General features: G+C 52.9%; 1 long non-coding RNA gene across 1 annotated transcript; it reads right to left on the minus strand.

The window, feature by feature from the left end:
- Nucleotides 1-4,888: 4,888 nt before the first annotated feature.
- Nucleotides 4,889-6,099, minus strand: LOC104969103 (uncharacterized). Its single transcript, XR_807692.4, has 2 exons — nucleotides 5,745-6,099; nucleotides 4,889-5,006 (listed from the first exon to the last, which is right to left on the minus strand). It is a non-coding gene; the product is annotated as an uncharacterized lncRNA (long non-coding RNA).

Below are 6,099 nucleotides of genomic sequence, written 5' to 3' on the forward strand. Positions count from 1 at the left end.
GCATCTTGTCACTTTCTCACCTTCACCTCCTCCCTCTCTCCTCCTGGATCAGGGTGCTCCTGCCACAGAGGCCTCCCCTAACAGATCAAGAATGGTCCTGTCCCAGGGCCTTTGCACTGGCTGTTCCCTAGATCCAAAGCTGACTTCCCCCACATACCTCCATGATTTTCTCCATTATCTCCTTCAGGTCTCTGTTCAGATGTCATCTCCTCCATGAGGCCTTCACTGCCTACCACCTGCTAAATATCTCCCCCACTTTAGGCATGCCCCCTATCTTCTTCTTTTTTTAATTTAAAAAAGCTTGTTTTGCCACATACCCCAGCATGTGGGACCTTGGTTCCCTGATTAGGGATTGAACCCACACCCCTGCACTGGAAGCTGGAGTCATAGCCACTGGACCACCAGGGAAGTCCCCTCATCTTCTTTCCTTGCTCAGTTTTTTCACCTTACCCTCCGGCCCAGAATAGATCTCACTCATTTATGTTGCTTCTTGTTTGTCAATCCCATTGGGATGTCAGCTCCACATGGCCAGAGACTTCTGTCTCTTCTGTTCGCTGCTGGGTCCCCAGTGACCAGAACTAGCCGGGCATCCAACAGATAATCAATACTTGTTAAATAAGTCTATCTACTCCTGCCCTGAGCTGTGAGCAGGCCAGGACAGGACCTGGCTCTGTCTTGGTCACCACTGTGTCGCCAGCACCACCCAGCAGAACCTGGCACACAGTAGGTGCTCAATAAAGTCAGCTGAATAAATAGACCAACGAGGGTCAAGACCTCAGGACTCGGCTTTGCCTCCTGAAGGCATTGGAGGGTTTGTAGCTGGAGCTGAGCTCGTGCCAGGTGGGGCCGAAGGAGCCTGGGTGTGGAGGGTGAGCTCAGAGCCCACAAATTGCACCTCCACACTGACATCAGCATCACTTGAGTCGAGAGCCTTGGTGGCAATGACGAAGCCGCTACCAGCTGAGGTCATTCACACACACCCTTACTGTCGCTGGCTGTTTTTTTTTTCCCTCCATAACAGTTCTGATTTTCGTTTTTTTTTTTAATTGTGGGATAATATACCTAAAAATACATTATTTTAACCATTTGTAAGAGTTCAATTCAGTTACATGAAATACCTCCTCACTGTTGTTCAGCCATCACCACTACCTCGGCCCAGAACTTTTCCATCTTCCCAAATGGAAACTCTGTCCCCGTGAAACACTGACTCCCCATCCCGTCCCCCACCCCCTGGCCCCACCATCTCTGTGGATCTGACTCCTCTAGGGACCTCCTGTGAGTGGAATCAGACAATGTGTGTCCTTCTGTGTCTGCCTTCTCTCACTGAGCATCACTCCTCAAGGTTCATCCATGTTGCAGGAGTTGTCAGATTTCCTGCAGAGTCCACGCTCATTCTACCTCCAGTTTGCTTGCTCCTGATGAAGGGCAGCTCACCACTCCATTGTGGATTAAAAAAATGAATTAACAAAAGGCCTCTCAGAGAGGAGGACATTGACCAAACACATGAGGATTTCCCAAGAAGCGGAAACAGCAAGTGCAAAGGCCCTGGTATGAGGCGGATCTCCATGTGTCATCTCGGCTGGAAAGGGAAGCCCAGTAGAGGGTGGATTTTGAACAGGGAGAATGTGACACCTTTTCCCCCTCCCCCAAGTGACACTGCCCGCTCTGTGTCTCAGTTTCCTACCCACCCCCAGGACAGACCCCAGGAAACTCAATGGTCCCTAGGCCCGTGTCACTTCCTCCTCTGAAGACCAGGATACCCCTTGCCTCATTTGCATATGCAGATAAGGCCTTGGAGCACGGGCTTCTGAGAGGACCCTGGACACACTCAGGCCTTTCTGGGGATGTTGCTTGCTGATTCTGACAGGAAGAAAGCACTGTAATTGCTTGAAGTTTTACTCACAAATCAGGCGGTGGCTTCTGCCACTTCTCTCTCTACTGTTTCCTGGGACGTACGTGTGGCACTTGGAGCTCCAGCCAGACACACAGTCAGTTCAGGCCACAGCCTTGAGTCCAAGGGGCTGGAGAGAGGGTCTCAGGCTGGGCAACCCCCAGCCATCCCGGCTGGCTGCCTGGCTGAAGGCCTGCTATGCATACAGGCTGGCCTGACTACCACATACCCTCTCCCTTACACTGGAGGGGGACTTGGGCAAACTCTGGGGCCAGGCATGCTGGGTTGAAATCCTTGCTCTGGCTCAAAATGTGTATTGTACCTGGAGCTGTGCAGTGCACACACTTAATAAGTGCTCCTGAAGTTATTGGTTCACTGGATGCCCCTCCCCAAGCCTGAAGAGTTGGCCTCATTGCCCCATTTTGCTGCCTAGGGAACTGAGGGACCCAGAGCTCCTGCCCAGATGGGCTCACTTTCCCCATCTGAACAATGAAGGTAGAGCTTTCAGGCTCCCATTCATTCATTCACTCATTTGTTCAACACATTTGTTGAATGCTTACTGTGTGCCAGACCCTAGACCCCAGGGACACAGCCATGACCAAGGGAAACTCTGGCCCTGACCTGGTAGAGCTGACTGGGGGCAGGGGTGTGGGGAGGGGGAAATGGGAAGAGAAACAAGTAATAGATAAAAGAAATACTCTTGGTAAAAAAGTACAGCAGAGCAGGGACTTCCCTGGCGGTCCAGGGGTTAAGACTCTGTGCTCCCACTGTAGGGAGCATGGGTTCAATCCCTGGTTGGGGAACGAATGTCATGTGCTACACCATGTGGCTGAAAAAAAATAATCAAAGATTAAATTTAAAAAATTGTACAGCAAAGGAATCCAAACAGAGAAAAGGGAGTGATTGTTTAGACAGAGGGTAGATTAGGGGAACATTGAGCTGAGACTGGGAGCCGTTTAGATATCTGAGGAAAAAATGACTCTACTGGGGGCAGGGACAGCCAGTGCAAAGGCCCTGAGGAATAAGGAATTCAGTGTGGCTGAAAGCAGAGTGATGGAGGGGGTCCTGGCGAGAATTGGATGAAAGGGGCACAAGACAGGGTCATGATTGAGGCTCCTAGGCACACAGCAAGCCAGAACTACCAGGGACTTCCCTGGTGGTCCAGTGGCTAAGACTCCGTGCTCTCAGTGGAGGGGGCCTGGGTTCAATCCTTGGTCAGGGAACTAGATCCCACAGGCCACGACTAAGAGTTCACACACCACAACTAAAAGATCCTGTGTGCCACAAATAAATAAATAAATACTAAAAAAGAAAAAAAGAAAGAACTACTGTATGGGCCTTCCTGAGGGCTGCCTTCTGCCCTCCAGCCCCCATTCACATCTACATCCCTAAGATTTCTGTATAACAAGCAATTGTTAAGTACCCTGAGAGTGGGACCATAAAGAAGGCTAAGCACTGAATAATTGATGCCTTTGAACTCTGGTGCTGGAGAAGACTCTTGAGAGTCCCTTGGACTGCGGGGAGATCAAACTAGTCAATCCTAAAGGAAATCAACCCTGAATATTCATTGGAAGGACTGATGCTGAAGCTGAAGCTCCAATACTTTGGCCGCCTGATGTGAAGAGCCAACTCAGTGGAAAAGAACCTGATGCTGGGAAGGATTGAAGGCAGGAGCAGAAGGCGACAACAGAGGCTGAGATGGTTGGATGGCATCATCGGCTCAATGGACATGGGTTTGAGCAAACTCTGGGAGATAGTGAAGGATGGGGAAGCCTGGCGTGCTGCAGTCTGTGGGGTCGCAAAGAGTTGGGACACCACTTAGGGGCCGAACAACAACTGAGTGCTAGGTGTTGTTCTAGTCAATGGGGATTCATCGGGGCATAAAACAATGCTGTGGGGGAGATGATAAACAATGTTTGGTTGTGAAAAATAGGATGAAGAAAACCAGAGCAGGGTAAGAAGATAGAAAGGGACAATGTGTTGCAGGAGGTGCAAGGTCAGGGTGGCCTTGCTTTGGAGGTAACATTTGAGATCTGAGACTTGGAAGAGCAGAGAGGCCACATGGATATCTGTGGGAGAGGGGAAACCACTCCAGGTGAAGAAGAGAAAGTGCAAAGGCCCTGGGGCAGGTCAAGCTCAGAACAAAAATTACTTTCAGTCAAAGTGTTAGTCCCTCAGTCGTGCCCGACTCAGCTCCTCTGTCTGTGGGATTTCCCAGCAAGGACACTGGAGTGCATTTCTATTCTCTTCTCCAGGGAATCTTCCCAACCCAGGGATCAAACCGACGTCTCCCGCATTGCAGGCAGATTCTTTACCACCTGAGCCACCAGGGAAACCCATTCAGAGACACCATCAAGCCCTTAACAGTTATGCCCCAGCATTTCAGAGTGGAGTTTCCTCTTCCAGGTGGCCCCTCAGGATCCTCAGTGTTTCCAGATGACGGAGGCACCCATGGGAGTTCCTGGGCAGTCCAGTGGTTAGAACTTCATGTTCCCAATGCTCCCAGTGCAGGAGGCACTGGTTCAATCCCTGGTTGGGGAACTAAGATCCCACATGCTGCATGGTGCAACAAAGTCAGGCTCAGCAGTGCGCAGGCAGAGGGTGAGGAGGAAGTCATCAAGACCCTCTTTGGGATCACCTCAAATGAGGGACCCTAAGTCACTTGCCTTAAGAAACTTCCAAGCTAGGAGGTCCCTGAGTCCTTGTAAATGATTAAAAGCATGAGGTTCAGGACCTTCCTGGTGGCCCAGTGGTTAAGAATCCGCCTGCCAATGCAGGGGACACGGGTTCGATCCCTGATCCAGAACAAAGATTCCACATGCCACAGGGCAGCTAAGCCTGTGAGCCATAACTACTGAAGCCCACGTGCCCTAGAGCCTGTGCTCCACAAGAGAAGCCAAGGCAATGGGAAGCATGAGCACCTCAATGAGAGAGTAGCCCCCACTGGCGGCAACTAGAGAAAAGCTCCTGTGCTCTAAGAAAAACCCAGCATGGCCATAAAGAAAGAAATTAATTTAATTAAAAAATTTTTTAAAGCTTGGGGTTCAAATTCCAGCTTTATTTCCCGGCTATGTGAGTGGCCAAGTCGTTTCTCTCTGGGTCTCAGTTTCCACACCTGAAAATGGGATAAAAAAACGTAGTCAGGCTCTAGAATCAGGGGGCTACTTATAGTAAGTGCTCAGTAAGCACTTAACTCTTCATTATAATAATTACTATATGCATCATATGGGTCATTTTCAGGCAGCAGGCCTAGGGGTGGCTATGTCATTTCGGGAAAGAGCCACACTCTGGGCACCAGGTGCCCCAGGGCCCCAGGAGTGCTTTTGAATCTGAGGACAGGAGTCCCCCAAAATGCCTGCAGCGGGCAGGGGTCAAAGGGCAAGGGGCAGGGATAGGTCAAGGCCATGCCACACACACACGCACACGCACACGCACACGCACACCCCTACCCCCTCACGGGCTCTAGGTTGGTTAGGTCTGCGGAAGGACCAGCTGGGCGGATTTAGCCAGCGCATCTGCCGCCGGAACAGCTGCCGTTCTGGGGGGGGCTGGAGGGGGATTTGGGACGAGTGAAAAATCTGTCCGAGGAGAATCGCGTCTGCGCTGCCCAGCTGCCGGCTCAGACTAGGGGGACACCCCGAATCCGCCCGGACCCCGAGCCCCTCCCCTGCGGCGGCCACCCCCACGTGCCTTGAGGGGAGGGGGCGTCGAGGAGGCCCTGACGTCACAGGCAGCCTCAGCCAATCGGAGCTGCCCTTTCCGAGCCCCCGGGGGATTCCCAGGCCCTAGCCGGGGCTGGGGCCGCGACCCAGCACCTACGACCCCCAACCTGGGCTTAAAAGAGGGTCCAGACCTGAGTAGGGGAAACCAAGGCTGGGACGCTCCAGGAAGGGGGCTGGACCCAGTTGACCCCCCTGAGAGCCTCAGTCCAGCCGCTAGGCTCCAGCGAGGCCCAGAGAGGGGCAGGGACAGCCGGAGTCACACAGCTGGGCGGCTAGATGGGGAGCGCTGATTGGGGGTGCGCACGCAGCAGGGCGGGGTTTCCCAGCACCCCCAGGCGCTAGGCACTAAGGCCGGGATAAGCCTCAGCCCATCCCGGGGAACCCAAAGGCCGCTTGACCCACTACAGGTCTCCCCGGGACCCCTCGGACCCGGGGCCGCGGCCGGGACGCCCAGGGAGGAAGGTGTTGGTGGCCGCCGGGCACCCG

This window comes from Bos taurus, chromosome 7 (assembly GCF_002263795.3).
Source record: "Bos taurus isolate L1 Dominette 01449 registration number 42190680 breed Hereford chromosome 7, ARS-UCD2.0, whole genome shotgun sequence".
Lineage (NCBI taxonomy): Eukaryota > Metazoa > Chordata > Mammalia > Artiodactyla > Bovidae > Bos > Bos taurus.